Source organism: Rhinolophus hipposideros (assembly GCF_964194185.1).
Source record: "Rhinolophus hipposideros genome assembly, chromosome: 15".
Taxonomy (NCBI): Eukaryota; Metazoa; Chordata; class Mammalia; order Chiroptera; family Rhinolophidae; genus Rhinolophus; species Rhinolophus hipposideros.
Window position 1 is genome coordinate 17,439,554 of NC_138061.1, and position 22,809 is coordinate 17,462,362.

The following is a 22,809-nucleotide window of genomic DNA, read 5'->3' on the forward strand; positions in this document are numbered from 1 at the left end:
TGAGAGGGGGGAAAAAAAGGAAAATAAATAGGCAGGAACCTCGGTTACCTTAGTGGTGAGAACCGAATTCCAATTTTTTGCCATATTTGCCTTCCTGACATGTATGCACTGGACTTCTACCATTTCCAGAGGACTTCAGCCGTGTGTGGCTCTCATTTGGTCTGCAGAACCCAATGCTAAGCTGAGGGAGATGACCCCTGGGAGGCAAAGGAGGGCAGAAAAGGAAAATATTCCTGAGTGATCACTTGGAATTAGATGTCTCTGGAGGAAAGAGATAAATGTGTAATTTTTCCATACCCGGAGTCTGAGCTCTAAAACTCAGACCCACTAGTCTGTCTGCTGTTAGATCTACAGAAAAGTGGGGCTAGACCCAAAGATGGAGGGTTTTTTTTTTTTTTTTTTGACTGATACGGGTCAGAATTTGTTGTTTGTTGGAAAACTTACCAGCCTTGGTGAAGCATCGGGTGCCTTGGCGTGCTTTGTTGCTTCTGTTCAAGGGACATCCAAGTGTGCCTTTCACATAATCATTACAGCATGAGGCGATTTCTGTGGGGCTTGTGTTGAGAAAAACTCCAGGGACGTGGAAGTTCTGTAATAATCACTTCTGAGCCCAACTTCTACCCATGGATTTACCATGATTTTTGTCTCTCTCCTTCTGTGAGCAAATGATAGCAGTGGAGCTTTGCAAAGTGGAGTTAGTATATTCAAAAAAGAGCATAGTTCCTGTCCATTCACATGCTGGACCACCAGGTGGGGATCAGTATTACTGAGTCCTCTGACATTGTGTCTTCTGAGCATGCTCAAACTTTTGATTGGTTGCACAACTAATATGTCGTCCTGTTTTGAGTTACTTTTACCTTCTCTTGATTTCATCCAGCAGGACAGGAACTTCTGTGGAAGTATCCCCATGTTCCTCAGTGGCATCTGAGGTGAGCTTGTGTTTATAATAACAATGAAAAAGGGGGATATATTCTGTCATGGACAGTTAATAAATTGTTGTTGTTCACTGTACAAACGTAATCACTGTTGGTTATACTGTGAGCTTCCTGGGAGCATTTCAAATAGGATGTTAGTAGCAAACATGAGGTTACTCAGAACCTTTGAAGAACTGTCATTTGATAGAGGTCTTTCCTTTTTTCTCTTTGCTGCTGACCTCTGTTCACAAATAGCTGGGCAGCTCAGCTGCTAAGAGGGCTCCCAGGAGATGGATTTGAGGCTCCCTGAGAAGGGGGTTAAAAGAATGGCTATGAAGAATCAAAGGGCCCACACAGGGATGGGTAATTAAGGATTCTGAGGATGAAAAACTGTTATGTACATGGTGGTAAGGGCATGAGGTTTGAAATGCTTTCAATTTGTGGACCGTTAGTGCTCAGTGGCTGGTGTTTTCCTTTCTAATAAATTCAACCAGTGCTCAGTTTCCAAAAACTCAATATATTGTAGTATAGCCCTTTATGATTTTGTGTTATTCTCAGGGTATTGTCATCTGGGGTTTAAGAAACTTAGAAAATGGGAACTGCACACAGGTAAATTTTATCTACCTATCTAACTATTCTTCTTACTACTCGTAACTACCTTACTTATCTATTCAGTACCATATTTACACATCTTCCCAAACTTCTTAACACTCCTAAACTGCTTACTTTGCCTAACCTGCATTTTTACCATAGTTACTTACTCACCTACATATCTTTTCAAAACACAAAAAAACACCTATTATGGAGTGAACTTCTCCATTTTATGGCTTTGCTTAATGTTACCTGAACTGAGTTGAGGGGCGTTAGCTCACATTCATGGATTTGTGTGTTCTTTCATTGTTGTTGTTGCTATAATTCTATTTGGGAAACAGTCTTTACGGTGATACTCGTGAGGAGTTCAGGTAGATGTGATTCTGTCAGATTCCTTAATAGATGATGATAACGATGATGGTGATGGCGACAATGACAGTGCTACTGGAATTAATTACAAAGAGGTTGAAGCAATTGTTCCCCACGTTGTGGAGATTTTAAAATTAGCTCCATATAGAATGATTCATTTATTTAGCTCTTTTTAATTTATGTGATTTCCCTCCTTGCCTAATATTTTCCTTCTCTCTATTCCTCATCAAGTGTTCACCAGATGTCAATATGTACCGAGCCCTATGCTAGGTGATATAATAAAAGACATGCTTGGATTCCACTGACAGAAAATTGATCTTTGTCTCGATAAAGGGAAGAACCCCCTATAATATTTTACTGGGTTGAATCTGTGCCCCTAAATTCACGTTTACCTGTTACCTGTGAAGGTGACTTTATTTGGAAATAGAGTCTTTGCAGATGTACTCAATGTAAGATGAAGACATACCTTATTAGAGGGTAATTTGGACATAGACACAGAAAGAAGAAGGTTTGTGACAACAGAGGCAGAGATGAGAGTGGTCTAAGTGCAAACCGAGGAATGCCAATGATTACCAGCACCCACTAAAAGCTGGGAAGAAGCAAGGAAGTGTTTTCCTTGAGAACCTTCAGAAGGAAACATAGTCCTACCAGCGGCTTAATTTCAATGTCTGGACTCCAGGTTTTGAAAGAATACATTTCTGTTCTTTTAAGCCACCTAGTTTGTGGTAATTACTTATGGCAGCCCTAGGAAACGAATACAAATATTATGCATTCTAATAGGACATTTAATTCAGGAATATAGAACATTAAGAAAAAAAAGAGAAAAAAATCACATAATATATGAGTCCAATCCCTTTCAATCCTTTCCTGAGGTAAAATTTTACTGGTTGTAGTCACAGTATGATATTTTTTGTTCGTTCCTGTTAGACATTTATCATTTCTGACCATTCAGCATTTAAATCTTTTTTGATTAAAAAAAAGTCTTTGAGGGATCCTCCTTCTACATATGCAAATGCCAGAGCCTCATTTTCCCAACCCTCCCCTAAAGCGTGTGATCAGACACACCCACCTCAGACCTAAATTCAAAGCTGCTGACCGGATGATGCAGGGATTGCACTGGAGACCTCGATGTGACATTCAGGACAGCTACACTCAGGTTCTGGCAGCAGCGGTGCTGGGGATTCCAGGCCCCAACACCCCACCTTGCAGGGCTGGCTGCCTCAGTGCTGACACCCCATGTTTTGGGTCCCGGTGAATTACCCAGGGTTGTTTTGATATAATTTTGGAGGTAAAACTAACCAGAGTGGATTTCTAGTACTCATAAGGTAAATTCTGGCTAAGACAGCATCCTGCTTTTTAAACTTTAACAATAGATCGTAAGCAAACTCTAATGTTACGTATCTCTGAATTACTGGAAAACATTCAATTGTGTTGGTATATAATGAGAGATGTAATTATTCTCCTATTAGAAAAGTAGGTCATTTCCAAACAAACCTGAAATGGGTCTATTTGTGTGTATAACTTGTTTTTCCTTAGTATTACTTTTTAAATGAAGATTATAAGAAATATGTCCATTGGGTCAAAGAACTTGAACACTGTATATCACTGTGCTTTTCCGAATAGCAGTCACAATTTATACCGCTGCCAGCAGTGTATGAAAGAGCTAATTTTATTGTTTCTTTATTTACATGGTCGAAGGTATATCAATGACAAATGATTTCTGCTATCACCCTGGGTGAAAAATAGTATCTTAATGTTTCAATTTTCACTTTTCTGATTGCTAATAAGAATAACATTGTTCTCTTATTTTATTTCTTTTACTAGTTGGTATTTCCCCTGAATTTTCTGTTCGTCAGGCAGGAACTTAAAAATAGACACTATACACATGGGACGAGCCTTTTAGCAAGATTACAAATCCAGAATCACTACACCTATTTGAGCAGACTGGGCAGCTTGATGAGGTTGTGATGGGGGTGGGAATTAAAGAGGTACAGATACAACAAAGTCTTTCAATCCTGAGATTTTAAAAATTCTTTCTGAGAGCAAAGAAATGAGGAAGCATGCTGTGCCTGCAAGTGCTAAATTCCGAGTAGAATCACCAAGGAGGAAAAAAAAGTCTCATAGATCTTGCCCCAATGTTCTCATTTCCTTTTTAAATATATTTTCTTTTTCCCATCCTAAGAAGCTAAATCTTTGTAACATTTTTTCTAATGGTCACTTTCTGATTAGCACCCTTGAAGAACTGCCAAGTTTTAACCTGACGTTTTCTTTCCTTCATCTCAAAGGTCTTAAGATCCAACCTTGTTATCTTGTGGTTTCTCAAAGCTGATTTCTCACCAGTGGGTGGCAGCCTATTGCTTTCGAGAGAGGCAGCTACAGGTGTTTGCGTGTAGAGAACTGGGTGGGGGCAGTATGGTCTATCAGAGATAACAGGGATTCTGGGGCAGAGAAGGGGCTGTTGAATCTACTTGATAGTAGGATCAATTTGGTAGTTTGCTTGAACATCTTTGAATGAAGACTGATTTAAAAAAAACACATGTATTGCATAAACTTTAAGATTATTTCTGGGAAATTTTGGGGAATACCCTACGGGGAAAAATGTTTGTTTGATACTTTCTCTGCTTCTCACAGAGATTTGATTTCATTAAAGAATACAGGCACCAGGCACATCCACCACCCACCCCTGAATCCGTCACCATGAGTAATAATGGGGTAATCTCAAACTCTTCTTGCTGAGGATAATGTTTGCATAATGCTTGTGACCATTTCACTGTTGTGGGTCTGGGCAAAAAGGGGAAAAGAAGTGTTAATTTCTTAATCTCCAAAGGAAAAGAAATTTTGATCATTCTATTAAAAGTTTGGTTGAGTCGGGGAAGCGGAAGTCCCAGGGCGGTACTAGTCCATACCCTGGTTTGGGAAGTCAACAAGTTCATCTTTCTAACTCTAAACAGTTTACTCAAGCCATTCTAGAGAGAGGTAAGGAGCCTGAGAGTGTGGAAAGAGTAGCAGAGGATGAGTAGATAAGCCAGGGTTCTCTCTCGAAATCTATCCCCAGTTACCTGAGGGCCTGGATGCATTCCTTTATGTCTCTGGGCAGAAGTTTTTCAACTATAAAATCAGAGGACTGAACTAGACAGCCTCCAGGGCCATTTCCTGCTCTAAAATTCTGAGAGCCTTCTCTCTTTTCTGTCTGAAACTTCTCCAGGCAATCTAATCCCATCTTTTAAAATCAACCTTTCTTTGAAATCGGGACACAAAATGAGTTGTGAAATCGGCTTAGGACACATAATGAGTTGTGTATTTTCTGCACATATCTCTCACTGGGAACATCATCATATCCCTACCCCAGTCCTTTTCTCTGAGTATTTTGTTGCATAGGAGGGTGTCCCTTGTGAGAAAGTCAGTGACCTTAGAAAGTATTCTCATCAGCTTTTTGTGCTTCCTTTAACTGGCCGAGAGAGCCCTCTGAAATTCCTGCCCACGTCCATTAGATTGCTAAAAAGCCATTCATTCAGTCCTTCATTCAACAAATATTCAGTGAGCGCCTACTGAGTTCCAGGTACTCTGCCAGGTGCAGTAGTGCTTCCCAAGGATTATTCGAGAACCTACCTTTCTCTTGCTTAAGTATGAGCCTGTATACATGGGTGGAAGATCTAAGAGTCTCAGAACTTCTTTAGAGGCAGGAGTTGCAACTGGAAACTAGCTGTCCCTTCACAGAAACTTCCCCACTGGCTCCCACAGGATGTTGAGCAGCATGTTAAAGCAGAAGATGCCCTGTGCTGAAGGTGAATGGGGATGAATCCTGGGCAAGGAGAGAGCCTTTTTCTAATTTGCACAAAAGCATCTTGTAGGACGTGCCGCCCCTGTGTCCCAGGGTCTAAGCATCTGAGGTTTTATTTCTTTCCCTCCCTCTTCTTGAATTCTTTCTCATTTTTGTCTTCAGATTTCCACTCCCACAAATGAGAGATTTTTATCCCATGCTGGACCCCTCCTCGTTTAACTTTGTCCCTCATAAATGCTCAAAAATGCATTTAAATTTTTATGAAGTACTTGGTTTATTATACGAATAAATCCTATTTTGGTTTGTGAGATGTTTGCAGTAAATGCGATGAGTTTATATGGAAATTAAGGTAGCACTACATCTCTTTAATTAGACAGACATGTATGTGGAAGTAGACAAATGTCTACTGGAGTGGAAGAAGGATTTGGCTTGGAGGAGAGTTTCTCTTCAGCTGTTTTCATAGATTAATTTGGAGACGGTTGACTAACAGGGTCCGTTGTGATAAAGCGCCTTCCTCCTAAGAAAGAGGAGGGGTCTGTGCATTTCTGCACCAGGTAATTTATTCAAAATTCCCTCCCTCTTCCACTGATATTACTGATGTCACAGGCAAGAAAAACAGCCTTTCTAAGGAGAATAGCAGGGGCCTGTCCCTTTGTTTAGTGTAGCTGTTTTCCACCACTGCTGCATACTGGAGCTGCCTAGGTGTTTGTAAAACTCTCAGATCTGGTCTCCATTGCAGAGTAACACATGGCAATTACAATCTATGCCAGTGCACTTTGGACATCAGTATTTCTTTAAAAGCTCCCCAGAACCTGTGCAGACAGATTGAGAACCAATGGCCTATGTTTCCCAAGGGTTATAACACAGAGTAATTTAGGAGCATTGATGGGCCAAATTGAAGTTCCTCACTTCTGTCCTTTGTCACACAAATACACATGCATGTGGCCCATCAAAGAGGAGTTTCACTGACAGGCACAACACAGAGAGAATAGAGATACATGCAATCCTTATTAGAGACACATCACACACACACACACACACACACACACACACACACACAGGGTTAAAGATTATGTCTCATGACACACATATAGACATCTACCTGGCACAGAGACATAATCATATAACTTTATGGAAAAAGGCACACAGGCACAAACACACACACACACACTCACAACATATACACAGAGACACATGCACAGAGACACACACATAGATATAGTGCTGTGGAGAGACACACCGTTACAAAAAAAGACATACACACACAAGAGCTCACATGTACAGATGTAAACAAAGACACACACACAGAGACCTACACAAGTTGACAGAGACCAATGTTTACAGATATATGGAGGGGCACAGAGAGGTATATTCAGACACCCTGCAGTGAAGAGACATGTCCAGGAATGCACTCTTAGGCGCTTTGTGTGTACTATCTTGGCACTGGTCAGAGGATTTGCTTCCTTTCCGCAGAAGTGCTTTGGCCTGGGCCTATTTCCAGGTGGAGAACGAAAGTTGCGTAGTCTCAGAGGAGAAAACACATTATATTTCAGTGGAAATAGCTCCTACTGAGAAGTTTTCCTTAACATGGCCCTCAGTCTTGGGGAAGAAACAACAACAACCTAACAACAATGGAACCACCACTTTGTTTGGGGTGCTAACAGCTCTGGAGAATGGAACAAAAGATCCCGCAATATCTTACCGTCTACTAATTTCTCTCACATCCATGAACTCAAACCTAACATTTGTAGTGAACTTTACATGTATAAGGCTGTTTGCTCTGCAGAAGAACCTAGTGGGCTAAGATTTACTGTTTATCCTGATTTTGTTAAGTGTGGAAACTCAGGCACAGAGAGGTGAGTTATGTAAGTTTGTCTGGGTCACTAAGCTAGTAGGTTCCAATTCATGTCTGACTTGAGGAGTCTGCTCCTCACCACCTCTGACATTGCTTCTTCTCCCACTGAGAGGGAGTTGCAATCTGACTGTTCTGACATTACAGAAGAGAAGACAGAGGTCATAGAGGCTAAGCACTTCAGCTAGGGCTCCTCTGGGATAAAGTCAAGCTTTGAATCTAAATGTCTGGTTCCTGGTCCAAGCCTGCCCTCACTACAGAGTTAGACCTTTGGTTCGTTCCTTAGACTGCATGTGAACTTGATAGTGTGGGTTTGGTGATTCTGAGGGTAAGGACTCAGAACTACGAATAAACAACAATGACCATTGCAACCACTTTCTTCAGTGTCAGGATTTTATCCTCCAAGAAGATAGGGCTCAGAGGCCTTTCCTACTACTTTTCTCTACTCCTCTGTTTGCCTTCTGATAACTGGGCATCTGTTCTTTGTCTTACACAGACCACTGGTACCTAAAAAAACTCTTGAATTTAAATTTGCCTTGGCAGAGTTTTCAGAGTCTGTCCTGGTGTACCATCCCTGGGGAGGAATGACCTTGACTTTGGGAGGATCTATTTTCTGTGTGTGACAGAAATGCTCACTGGTAGGGCAGAAAGTTGGTCGTAGTACCTCATGGTGGGATCCCTTCCAGTCCTCTCCCTGGCACTTGACTGTGGTGAAGACTGTGGCTCAGGGTATGCATATGATGATGCCTGTCAATCAACAGTCAATCAAGGGTTTCCTGAACATTTATCATAAGATTCTCCCCACGACAGCTTCCGTGGCTATGAAGTGGGTGTTCCCGTTCTCAAGGGTTTTGTGATTTTAAGAGATAATTCAATTGATCAACTATTAGAAACAAACTAAAAGTTAATGATTGGAAGTAGGGTGACTGAATCTGACCAGGAGATAACTCCCCCTATTCCTCACCCCAAACACACTTACACAAATGCTTTAAAAACACCTTGAAATGAATTGACAATATTTAAACTTAAGAATATTTTACATAAAAATTATGGGTTCCAGGTTCTATTTGGTACTTGAGATTATATCCCACATAGAAATAATTGGCTAGAGCTGAATAGCAGCTGCCCTTGAGAGAAGACATGTGCTATTACATTCCCCACTCTCTTTATAGTCTTTAATTCTGGCCCTCTAACTCCATTAAGATTATCTGTCTGAGTGCTGCAGCTGCTTAATTCATTACCATGCATAAGCATAAATTAATATCAAAGTTCAGTGATAAATGTTTTAGGAGGAGGGAAAGTTGAGGAGGGAAAGTCTTGAAGGCTGGTATAGTCAAGGAAAGCCTCATGAAGGAAATGGCAGCTAAACTCAACTATGAAAAGTCAGTATTGAGGTAAAGGGAAGGAGTGTTGGGATGGACTTTGTTTAGGGTACATAACAAGAGGAGCAAAAGGTAGTACAAAGCTAAATTCTGAATGGATTAAAGGCCTAAAAGTGAAAAGTACAACTTTTGAACATTTAGAAGAAAATACAGAGACTATTTATTTTATCAGAACTAAGAAGAATTAATTTGTCTTCATGACCTAAACAGTCCAAACCATAAATGAGAATATTCATAAGTTTACTTTACTAAACTAAAAAAAAAAAAAAAAAAAACCTCTTTATCTAAAAACGCAGAAATGAAGTCAAAAGGCAAGCTGAAGACAGGGAGAATATTTGCAATGCGTAGAACAGAAAATAAATATCTAGAATTTGTCAAATAAAAAAATCCCACAAATCAACAAGAAAAAGACAACCAACTCAATGGAAAAATGTATAAAATATAGGAACATTCCATTGAGAAAAAGGAAGTACAATGGCCAATAAATAATGAAAAGATGCTCATCCTCAAAAATTTTATCTGTGAAGTGCAAAGTAAAACAATCATGATAAATGTAAACAACCACTTCATAAATATCACGTTGACACACATTTTAAAACGTGACAGTTCCAAGGAGTTGGTAAGAGTGTCGAAACTGGCATTTTCATATACTGTATATGGGAGAGAGACTTGGTACAAAGCTTGAGGAGAATATGTCTTGTATTAAGTTGTTGTTAAAATGTATAACAGCAACAGTATGAAGGGTGAAAGAAGGAATGGAACTCTACAGTCTGAAGGTTCTTAGTTATACACACAGGGGTATAATATTATTTGGAGATAGGCTGTGATAAGTTAAAGATGCATATTTTAACTACAGAGCAACCGCTAACAAAACAAAACAAAGATATAGAATTAGGGAGTCAAAGTGAGGCTGTAATGAAATATAATAATATTCTACTAATATAAAAGAAGGCAGGAGAAAAGGGATAAAGAAAATATTGGATGTATAGAAAATAAAAAGCAACATATGCGTAGTATATTTAAACATAACAATATTGATAACAATATTGATAACTAAATGATCTAAATACACAATTAAAAGTGGATACTGAAAAACTGCATTTAAAAAAGAAGATCTGGTTATATTGAATTGACAAGAAATATAAATAAAAAGACACAGATAAGTTGAATAAATGATTTAAAAATGTATTCAAAATATATTTAAAACAGTGAGTGATTCTGACAGAGCTAGAGTAGCTGTGTAATATTAGAAAAAAGAGTCTTTATAACAAGGAAGATTTCCAGGGATAAAGAGGAAAATTTCATAATGATAAAAGGGTCAGTCCATCAATAAAACATAACAATCCTAGATGTGGATGTACAGTAAAATGGTTTCATACTATGTAAGGCAAAATTTGGCATTAGTGAAAGGAGAAATAGGTAAACCTGTAATTATGATTGGAGATTTCAAAACATTACTCTAAAATTTGATTTAATAATTGCCACAGTAAACCAATAATAATATAGAAGACTTGCACAGCAGTATATTAACCCTTGGGACTAATTGACGTTTATAGAACACGGCACTCAACAAGAGCAGAAAACAATCCTTTCAAGTGCACAAGAAACACTTAAGATGACTACATGCTGAGCCATAAAACAATTTTCAGTAAATTACGAGATTGAAGTCATACTGAGTATGTTCTGTGACCACAACAGAAGTAAAATAGAAACCAATAATAGGAAGATGTCTTGGAGTTAAATAATACATTTCTAAGTAATGAATGGGTCTTGGAGGAAATCACCAGGGAAAATAGTTTTAACTAAATGAAAATGAAACAAAACTTCAAAATCTGTGTGTTGCAGCTAAAGCAATGATTGTGGGGAATACACACACACACACACACACACACACACGCACGCACACACACCCATACATATGTGCATGGATTGAAAATTTATAAGAATTATACCACCATGTTATCTGTCAGGGCTAAGAGATGAGATTACAGGGTAATTACAGTGTATGCCTTGAAACTTTCTATACTTCTTAATTTTCCACAAAGATCTTCCATTATCTTAATATTCAGAGAACAATGGCATTCATAAAAAACTGATTCATAGGTATTTTGTAACTTTCCTAATCTCAGACAGCTGGCCAGGGATTAGTCCAGATCAGGTTGGAATTCAGCTGTGTCTCCGAAAACCCATGTCCTTCTCACTATGCTGTTCTGTTTTCCTGTAATCATCTCTGGGGAAACACCTGTCTTAGTTAAGCACACCCAGAGTAAGTAGGTTCTTTTCTTATTTAGCCATTCAAATGTGTTATCTCTTGTCCATCTACAAGGAGCAGAGCAAGTGAAATGAACCAGAGAGTAACACTATCCTGTCTTAGAACTCGTTTTCATGTTCCACATCTTTTGGGCTTTCATGGATATTGTAGTACTTCTGGATGTGCAAGCCTGGAGTGATACTTATTGATAAAACTCATTCACCTTAACATACCTGTATTAGAAGAGTTCAGAGTGTGGATATATCCTCTACCTGAACTCCACAAAATCTTTCAGCAGCAACACAGTTCCTCTGATGACAGAAACCAAGAGGAAAGACCCACCACATTCATCAGTGGAGGTCCGTGGAACTGTCCTGGCTCCTACCCTTCCTATGGCCTGGCTAGGGAAGTATTTCTTGGATTTAATAAGATGCCATTGTATCTTTTCCTATTTGCTTGAGTTAAGTTTTTGTTACTCCAGGTCAAAAGAACCTAACATCCATAATTAAACTCACCCATATATTAAGTAGCTATTGGGTTTCAAATAACAGTTGAATTCCAGGACAAGCAACCATTTATATTCATGTTCAAATAGCATGGATGAGAATTGCTGTCCAATAAGAAATTCGAATCTATAGATACTCATTTTGAAGAATACAATGGACATATGTGCAACTTTTCCCTCACTCATGTTTAATTGATATAAATGGTTTTCCTTCCCCCCCGCCCCAGATCACATTTAGCTTATTTTTAATGGAAAAATAAAGAGAGAGAGAGAGAGAGAGAGAGAGAGAGAGAGAGAGAGAGAGAAAGAGAGAGAGAGAGAGAGACACATCTTACTCATTTAAGAACTTTTCCTTCTCTCCCTTTCCACTTCCCAATTGTACATTCCCTGTTTCAAAAATCTTTCTGGAGTTTTCTTGACAAGAATTCCAGTTTTCAGAGATTTTCTAGTAAGATCAAAGTACTGGTAACAGGACACTAAAGCGGATGTGCTTACCCCGGGGTTCTCTCACGAGGAATGGCGCTGGCTCTGGCACCCAGTCACTCCCACTGTACTCAGGGATTCTGCCAAGGTCACTGACAGCAGTGGGCTGTTCTGCGTTCCAGAAGATCATGTCACTAAGAATTCAAACCTCAGATCCCAGCCCCCCTGCAAACATCTGCTCTTTGTTGATAGCACTATCAGGTGCTTATTTCAGCTCTTCATGCTGTTGTGAAAACATCTGTGTAGCTGCCTTTCTGAAGTTGTTTATTTAGAAAATCACTCGCTGGAAGCATAGGTCAAATAGAGTAGGTTTGCTGAAAGCTACAAGTTAATTTGGTTGATTTCCTGTTCTTGAATGAACTTTCTGATACTTTCCCCTTGTCACAGTCTGAAGCGTATCAGTTCATTCCATTCAGAAAAAAAAGTACATGTTAATGTGTTCAGTAAGTAACTTGGGAAGAAATGTGTTTATGTTATTTCACCAAAAGCTGGTGGGCATGCATTTCCTAATCTGAATAATTTACTTAGAGGTGGGTGTTGATGATCACACAGCTTGGATTGCATCTGTCACAGGTACTTTTGGCAGTGCTTCCTGGAGAAGTGGTTCTTCTTAATGCACCCATACCCTTTGCCTTGTTCAATTTTCAGCTTCTTGAATGATTGATTTTACAGTTTAATTTGCAACGGTGCAGTCAGGGTCAGCTTCATGAGCAGATATCCTGTGTGGTCTTACAAGATCCCCACCCTTGGTTTAATCCGTGGCGGTGGCTGTCTTGAAATTTTTTAACACATTTTGAACAAATAGCTCTGAAATTTATTTGCATTTGTCCCCACAGATGTGTAGCCAGTTCATGGTGTCACTGAGTTGCAGGCACATGGGAGTGGGCCCGTCAGAGTCAACTAATGAAATGACCACAAAGCTTGGTCGCTGGTTAGCTGAGTGACCTGCAGTAAATTTGGTCCTTGGTTTTCTCAACGGGAAATTCAAAAACAACAACAACAAAAACTACTCCTACTTACTCCCAAATAATTGTGATACTTGAAATAATGCTTGTGAAGATACAGTATAAGGTCTCATGGATGACATACAGATATTTTGTTATATATTAGTATTATGCATTTACTTACTTTTTCATTACAGACCTGAAGTCAGGTTATGACTTTGGAAAAGATGAGTAATGTTGACGTCTTTGTGGCTGGGAAACATCTGTTGTATGGCAAATCATTTCATCCCAGCTTCCCTGCTAGACATTTTTGCCTCCTACACTTTCTTAATATGTATATTCTTTATCATTTGGACCACATAATGCCTATTGTTTTTCTCTTCCTTGGCTGTACAACATAAAGCCTGGCATCCTAAATAAAGGCTAGCCCTCAATTGAATAAGAACCTGAAGAGAAACGCAGGATTTTTCATTTGTTTTGTTTTGCTTCGTTTTTAGTGGAAAGAGCTTTGGTGTCCGATAGACTTGGCTCTGCTCAGTTTACTAATTTTGAAAATGGGAAAAAAATAAGTGGGAACTTTCAAAGTTGCTGTGAAGCTGCAAAATCACTTTTGTAATGTGCCTAGTTCTGTGGGGCCTCCATAAGTGGCGACTATTATTATTTTTTATTTTTTATTGTGTACTTTTGTTTCATGAATGGGGTGTGTGTGTGTGTGTCCATAACTGCATTATAGTCTTTGAGGTCGTAAATTGTGGTTTTCTTTTTAATCCCTTACAGCTTCCAGTACATTGCTGAGCATTTAACAAATAGGTTCATAAAAACTATTCTTGACTTGTATTTTGACAGAAATAAAATTAAAAATTAACTCAGCTCTGTCAAATGCATTTAAAAACATCAAAATTGCATTCTGGCAGATTCACTACAGATTTCAATAAGATCCTAAGGAGCATTTGCTCATGTGTCTAGGCTGGAAGCATTTTTAAATAATCAGCCTGTGGAGCCCATCAGTTGAGAAATTCCATTTGGAGGACTGATACTTTTGTTCTGAGTCATTCCATACTATACAGATCTGCAAGAAGAAAGCTGTGCATACGTTTTTAGGACAGTGTCTGGGTGTCATTTATGGAAGAACTAATGCAGGCGCCATGTTTTATAAATTGGAGATAAAGACGGGTCTGTGTTTATGTGGTACAAAGTATTGCTCAGGAAACGGGTGCCTGAGCACAGAAGAGAGGACTGGGACTCAGCTGGGGAACCATAAGTGATTCAGTACTATCAGAACAACGAGGAATGTGGCTAGAGAGTGAAGGTGTCTAATGGTCACTGCTAAATCTTACTTTTCTGGAAATCCCATCAGGATTTCAGGGAATAGTCTGGTGTTAGTTAAGGTTCACTGGATTTGGGGAGGAGAGTAAGGGGAAAGGATGAAAATTCACGAGTCTTCTGCTCCACACCTGGATTTATATTACAACCAGAGCAGAACTGAGCCTGTAGATGGGAGACCAGTGTGCTCAGTGTGGTGGAGTGTAGAGATGAGAAGGAAGTCAGGCAGAGGGGTTGGATTCTGTCTCCACTGAGCAAACCATATCACTGTATGAGCTTTCTTGCTATGGCCTATACCGATGGGGAGCAGGCGGAAGTTAGAGCAAGCTGGAGGCTCACAGGCATGTTTCATGTGATTTTTGTTTCTTATAGCACACAGTGTTTATGCCAGATAGATTTCAGGGGCGGGCCATCATTTGCACCCCCGGTATTCACACACTGTGTCCTCCCCACCCTGGAGAGTGGGAAGGAATTATGACTTGCTTCCAGCCAATGTGTCGAGGGGAAAGGGATTTTGCAGATGTATTTATAACTCTAAATCAGTTGACTTTTATTTATACAAAGTGATTTATACTGATCTACCCTGGGTGGGCCTGGATTAATTAGGTGAAAAGCCCTTAAAAGAGAGACGAGGTCCTTCTTGAGATGAGAGACTGTCCTCATGGGCTTGAAGTAAGTGACCATGTTGGAGAAGCCCACCTGGCAAGGAAATAACGTCAGCCGTTAAGCCAACAGCCAGCATATAGTCACAAGGAAATGAATCTGAAGGATCAGATTCTTCCCCAGTCAATACTCCGAATGATAATTCAGCCTTGCTGGCATCTGTATTGCAACCTATGAAACTCTAAACAAAGGACCCAGATAAGCCATGCTGAGACGCATGACCCACAGAAATGGCCCAATAATATGTGTGTTAAGATGAAAAATGTGTGGTAATTTGTTGGGCAAATTAGTTGTATGGACATTTTAATAAATATTAATACTTCCACTCCATAAACGTAAGACATTATTTTATTTATTTGTGTTGTTTTTCAGTTTCAATCATCAAAGTCTTGCAGTTTGCAGTATACAGATTGTTCATCTCCTTGGTTAAATGATTCCTAACTATTTTGTTGTTTTTGAAACTCTTCTAAATGGGGCTAGTTAGTACCAGGACCTCAGGAGCTTCACTCTTTCCTTACTGCTATATACACATGCCTTCTAGGCATGTACATTTGCAAAATCTTAGTTGATGATGTCTTTGCATGACCACTGGGGTTCAGTGTCATCTCTTTCAGGTACTACCTGTATTCTTCCTCATCTTATTGAATATTCTGTGATTCAGAACTTTGTATCTGAGTTTTTTTCTACAGAGGCAATGATGGGAAGTTAGACCAGGAAGAGAACAAATGTTGGTTTTGTGTCCCAAACTATCACTCAGAAGGCTCTAAGATTCCCAGATAGTAGTGACTTGTGTGTCTTAGATTTGTGGGGAGTTTGGGGAGCCAGAGAGTTATGTGAAAGCATGTAGCTGTAAGAGGTCAAAGCAAAAACGGTCCACTGCTCAGGCAAGCAAGAGAGTCTGAATTTTCAGGCAATCCAAATCAGAGGTCAGGAAGACAAAAGCTCAAAAATCTTGATAGAGAAAAACCAAACCTAGACATCAGTCATCTGAACTTCTTGATCAACTTAATTGAGAAGACAGGACCTCTCGGCCAGAAGTACACTTTTCCACCAGACTAGCGATGATCCCAAGCATGAGACTGCTTGAGCCAGAATCTAATACATGTTTGTTCCTGGCTGAGCAGGCCCACTAAAAGGTTATATTTAAATATATCTCTAGCTTAAGGAAGCTGTCTCCTCTCTTGCTTACAAGGCTCAGAAAAACTAGCTTTGTCAAATAAATAATAGAATAACTAGGTCTGATATGAATATAAGCACAGAGCGTCATAGTGAAAGGAATGACCATGTGAGCAAATGTCTTCCCACTTACTGGAATTCAGTGCAGCTCATTTTTATTAATAAGTTATCACTGCATAACCATTGCATTTTCAAAATATATTTTGAACTTTTAGTTTTTATTTATTACGATTTGTATGGAAAAAATTCCCATGACTTGAACACAACTGGCTCAATTTTTTTTTTTTACATTTCTTTACCATTTTTTTAAAACACACCATGATTTTTACATTATGAAACTTGTAATATAATAAAGTTCTCCGTGTTTTTCCTACTTATTATTTTGCATAAACGTTTCTCACAGAGAAACATAGTCTACATGAAATAATCTTTAATGGTAATGTTCAATTGCATATGTCTAGCATAAATTAGTTTGAAAAGATTAAAAGAAAGGGCATTTTAGTGATTTTCTATTGTTTGATATTTTAAAGAAGTGTGTTTCTTATGAATTATTTCTTTATTAATTGTATTACTAGATTAATGGTTCAAAACATGAAGTGTCTTATTAAGTTTTAGACTTTAACACTCACAATTTCAATGAAGTGATCAAAATACATATTATCTTCCCCATTTTGCAGTCTGAGAGACAATCTCAGAGTTCAATGATTTTTTCAATTCCAGATGGTTAGTAACTGGCAGAATCAGTCTTATAACAAATATTCTCTGATTCTTGCCCAGAGAGTTTAAATAATTTTTGCCTACTATGTGTAAGGCATCAGCAATCAATTTGTGTTGTTTTAGTTTTATTTTTTACACAGATGAATTCACCAGTGAAACCATCTGGGCTCAGATTTTCTTTGTGGAAAGGGTTTTAACTATGAATTCAAGTTTTTTGATAGTTACAGAGCTATTAACATTTTTTATTTTGTTTTGTATTGTTTTTGTAATTTGTGTAGTTCAAGGAATTTTCCATTTCATCTAAGTTGTCAAGTTGATAAGAAAAAGTTATTTATAGTAGCTGTGGTGTCTGTAATGATGTCCCCCTTTCATTCCTTATATTGACAACTTGTTTCTTTCCTCTCATTTTCTTTTTGATGAGTCTACCCAGAAATTTATTGATTTTATTGAACTTTTCAACAAATCAGCTTTTGGTTTCATTACTTATGTCTGTTTAATTTTGAATATACAGTAAGAATGAGGCCAGAATGTGGCACTTAAATAGACTTAACTCAGATTCTCCAAAGATGATGTCATACACACATACACACACACTCAGGAAGACTAAACTTTCTGACATATTTTATAGACAAAGAGTCTCATACTTACTTCCCTTCCAGTTGCCCTTCCTTTTAAGATGTCACAGAGGTGCTGATGATTCTTGGGTTCTGCTTTTGCTTTGACATTGACTGTCTGAACCATTTGGGATATTTCCCCCACCTTTTTGCCGTAAGTGGCCATATCCACATAGAAGCTGGACCATTCTTCTCCAAACTTTTTAAACTCTTGAGAGCAGAGATGATGACTTTTTATTTTTATATCTTTAGGACTTGGCATAGCACTCAAGAAGATACTGCTTGAAAGCTTGTTGCCTGGGGATTTCTGCTGTCTCCTGAGTCTTTAAACTCCCCATGATAATTATCTCCTTTTCTCCTGTAGTTTCCAGAAGGCCCCACAAATATTTGCCTGATGTTAAGGATAGTCCACACTTTCTTTCCTGTAATATTTGCTAACTTGCTCAAAGGGTTAGTGAAACCACTTTGAACAGTCATTTCAATAGTTGTTCACGCTAAATGCTGTGGAGACCTCCTTATTTCTGGCCTGAAGTTACTGCTGATCCTTATGTTACCTTCTCCTGGCTTTTATTTTAGCATTTGCTTCTCTTTACATAATGTTGGTTTCATGAGAATGTACTTTATTTCAGAACTTTTGTTCTTCCTTTTCTTACTTTCTTAAGATAGGAGGCATTGGAACTTCCTCCTCCCAGCCTTGTGATAAGCAGGTTTGGGTTAGTGCAGGAACTTAGGTTCACTTAGAAAAAAAACTAAAATTTGCCTGGCTGAAGTATACCTGCTCTGGACCATGTCCCTGGCGGCTGACAGGTCCTGTATTAGTGTATTTGCTTGCAAAGCCAGCTCTCTCACTGACACATAGGGCTTGCCATTGATTTCCATCCTGGAGAAGTTCGTCCCAGGAACAAAATAACGACAGAATCAACGTTACTTAGCAGTCTCCCTTCTCATGTCCAACACACCTTTAAGATAAACTCTGTTTTAACTTGTATGCATATGAAAATTTCACCTGAAAATTGTACTCTCTCCACCAACCTATTGTCAACCTCCCTGCATTTCCCCATCAGAACTTTCTCTGCAGGGGCAGCTTCTATGTCTTTTCTCACTTTTGCCTATTTGGTGGGTGAGAATATTTACGCTGATGAGACAATGATTTTGTGAAGATGGTATGTCACCAAGGGCTTCCTAACATGTCATCATGATTGTGGAGATTTACTGGCTATTGTCTGAGTCTTTGCTGTGGTTTCTGCGCATAAAATAAAAATCATGCTATTATCATCTGAATAAAATGTCATGGTCTTGAAAGGTCTTGAGGTGAACAGCCTTCTAGAAAAGGAGAAAAGTCAGTTTGAGTTAACATGGAGTATTAAGTATATCTTTGTTGAATACGGAAAAAGAAAATGATTTTCGTCAAAGACAGACACTGCAGAGTGGTTGTTTAAAAGGCAGGTCACGTATTGTATGCAAGCTCCTGCTACCAAGGTTAGAGTTAATACATAGATTATTGATCCACTTAATGTTTAGTAGCAAGTTTAATTTTTTTCATCAGCTATGCAATTGGGCATTTGTCTGTTTCAGTTTTTAATGTCGAATTGTAGATGCCTTGGAAGCACTAAACACTGTTCATGGCACGGGTATTCCTGCAATTGGGAGCACTCTCTTTTCAGAGGCTTCCCCCCTTTTTTTTTCGGTCCCGCAGGAGACTGGTAAACCCTTTCTAGTGTAGAAAGACTGGGGCTTGCAGGCAGGGAGATAAGCGTGGAATCTGATTGTATCATCCCCTGCGACCACCTGCCCCACTTGACTAAGGTTCCTATTCTGTGGGATTTTCTTCAATATTGTAATGAGAAACTTGAAATACCACATTGCTAGTTCTCTCCCTGGTGTCCAGGAAGTTCTACTCTTTGAATAATAACAAAAGGAAAATTATGATAACATTTAAGCCCGGTGGTCCCTGGGTTTTGAAGAAGATACTAGATTTTAGAAAGAACAGACATCAAACTCCAAATTACATGTGGTGTGTGGTGTGTGTGCGTGTGAGTGTGTGTGTGTGTGTGTATATAATTTTCCAAGCTTTAGTGAAACTGGAGCCATGTGATTTTTGCTGATTTATATAGCAAGGAATTGAACACCTTTTTTAGTAAATGTAATAAAGATGTGTAGTCTGCTTCACCCCCGTGCAGATACAACACACATTTGTGAGGCTGCGGAGAGCAGAGGTTGGGAGTATAAACCATGCAGCCAGGTAGCCTGGGTTCAAATCCCGCCTCTACAACTAAGCTATATTACCTTGGAAAAGGCATCAGATACCTACGGTCTTCTCTGAAAAAATATGGATGTAATAGCACTTTCTTCATGGACTTTTAGAGAATTAAATGAGGTAACACATGTGAAATGTTTAAACCAATGCCTGGATAAACCCCTTAGGAATATACTTGCCTTTGCTTCCAGGACTGCATGTTTTCATTGTTGCCAGCCTAATATTTATAATTTTTAAATTAATCAACTTTATTTTTTAGAGTAGTTTTAGATTCACAGCAAAATTGCGCAGAAAATATAGAGAGTCCCCATATGCCCTCTGTCCCCACACACACACAATCTTCCCCAGAGCTGACATCCGGCAGCACAGTGGTACGTTGCTTACAATCAGTGAATTTACACTGACACATTATTATCACCCAAACACATTTAATTCTTTTAAATGTATCCTCATCAATGTAAGTGATTTTCTTATTTCGAACTTACTATCGTCTTGCGTGAGTCCCGTGAACCTTGGGAACAAGTGCTTGTTACCCTAATAATTTAGTAGAAGAGAATGAGACACAGTTACAAGTGGAGACTATTCCTTTAGTTTCTATGGAAAGTCGGTGTACATTTTTTATATTCATTCACTATTTAGATATTCACTCATTCAACATTTAATGGATTCCTTTTGTATGCTATATACTACTTTTGGTTTGGCCATAAATGTGAATGACATAATTACTGCAATATTATTGACTCTATTCCCTAAGCTGTTCTTTACATCCCCATGTAATAACTATGTATGGTGTCAGATGGGTACCAGACTTGTCGAGGGGATCACTTCTTAAGTTGTATAAACATCTAACCACTATGCTGTACACCTGAAACTAATATGATGTTGAATGTCAACTGTAATTGAAAAAAAATATTTAAAAAAGGTGAATGACTCAACTTTTAAATTTAAAGGTTTTATAATCTAGTTTGAGAGCTAGGGACTGGTATGTTACTATCCACAAGAGGCTCTGAGGACAAATGAGGTCATGTTAAAGTTTAATGTTGAAATCACCCTGAACGCCAATGCCCACTTTCTTGCTAGCCTTCAGCATTCACTCCCTGTCCCTAAAAATGTCCTCAGTTAATTTTAGAAGTTAAAATGGGGTCCATCACATGTTCATGTACATATTTTTGCATTTCTAATTACTCTCTCCGCTGAACCAGAGCACTAATTCAATCAGTGGTTCATTGTTTTATTCTAACAATTTACACTCAGGATGTAGGCTGCATTGATTGTAATTAGTGATGCCCATGATGGATGCTATCCAACCTGCTCGCCACAGGGACTCCCAATGCATGTGCCAAGATCTCTCTCCTCTCAAATTTATTTCTCTTTTCCTACGCATCTGCTGAAGTGCTGAGGAGGGCAGTGTGTGTTTATCTTACTCAGAGGGTGGTGGTCCCCGGAGTTTTGAGAAAGCTAGAGTGTGAAATCAGCAGGAATCCATGGAGTCAGGGAACCCTGATGATCTTCCCTGGAGGTGGGAGCATTAAGTGTTAAACAACAAAAATGTCAAGAAACATGTCCTGACTGTTCCTGGCACTGATGCAATCCTGTTGGAAGACATTGTATTCGGTTGCAATATTTTTACATCTGAGTTTTATTTTCCCTGTGACTTAATTGCCCATGCAGTAATGGAACAATTAGGATGTGAATTATGACACTGAATTTGCATCTGGATACCACACAGTGCAGAACATAACACGTAGATGTCTATTTCCTGCTCAAGAGCAGTAGTCTTCTTTACAGATGAGACTCAAGGAGAGTGACACATCCGTGCAATTCCAGGGTACCTTCAACCCTCTTGAAACAGCTGATGCAATTCACTTCCGTGTTCTGCAGGCTCCTGTTTATTTTTTTCAGGCTCCCTGTGAGATAAAGCTTATTTTACCAAATACCAGATAAGTTGGGGCTTAAAAAGTACATTATGTAACCTCAGCTCCCAAGTTTTTATCACTCCAAGACCTTGGAGCAACGCAAACCTCATGCCTGGTGATCCCAAAATACTGCTTTCATTTACATCTTTAATGGAAGATAAATGGGTAGGCAGACTGGTCATTACTTCCATTAGGAAATAGGCTTTCAAGCTAAAAATAAAGGAAGAGGGTTATTAGAACTGCATTTTTCTGGGTATCCATTTCAAACCAATCTAGATAAAGCACTGCAGACATTACTGTATGGAACAATATCACATTATCTCTTGGGCTGGATGAGGTGACTTGTCTGTAATGGGCCCTTTTTTCCCTCTACTCACTTCAACAATTCTATTGTGATGGAAATGGCTGGGCCAAATCCACTTCAATTGCATCCAGACTTCAAAAGTCATTTCATAACTGCTTTTAATATAGCTATTTAAAGGTATAAGCTCCAGATAAATTTCTCCATCTATCTTTTCTATAGAAATAGCAATTATTAGTAAGAAAGAGGTAATTATTTCAATATATCCCTTATCACTTAGTATTATGAAATCATACCTATCTTGGGTGTTTTAAATAATTGTGCACATTTCCATAATTATAAATACAGTCCTGTCTCTTTTCTTCCTGCTAAGAAAAATTATTTTGGAAAGCACTATTGATGGTTTACAATCAAATGTGCAAATAATATGCTTATATAACATAAAAATATCTCTAATAGGGTGACAATTTATTTCCTTTTCAATACATATGATGGAAAATTTCAACAGCAGATGTACTTAATGTTTTCACCAAAAATAATGAAATTCCACACTAATGTAATTCTAATGTAATTGCTTGTATATTTCATAGGAAGTATATTTCATAGGAAAGGACTGCACCTGTTTAGGAGAGAGTGTGGTCTCAGTACGACATAAAGGATTAGACCATCAGCTCTTATGAAACATTTTGTTTTCTTTTATAATTGGCAGGAAAACAAGATCCTGCTCCTTTCCTGGAATTAATATAAAAGTTATTTTTGTAAAATAATGA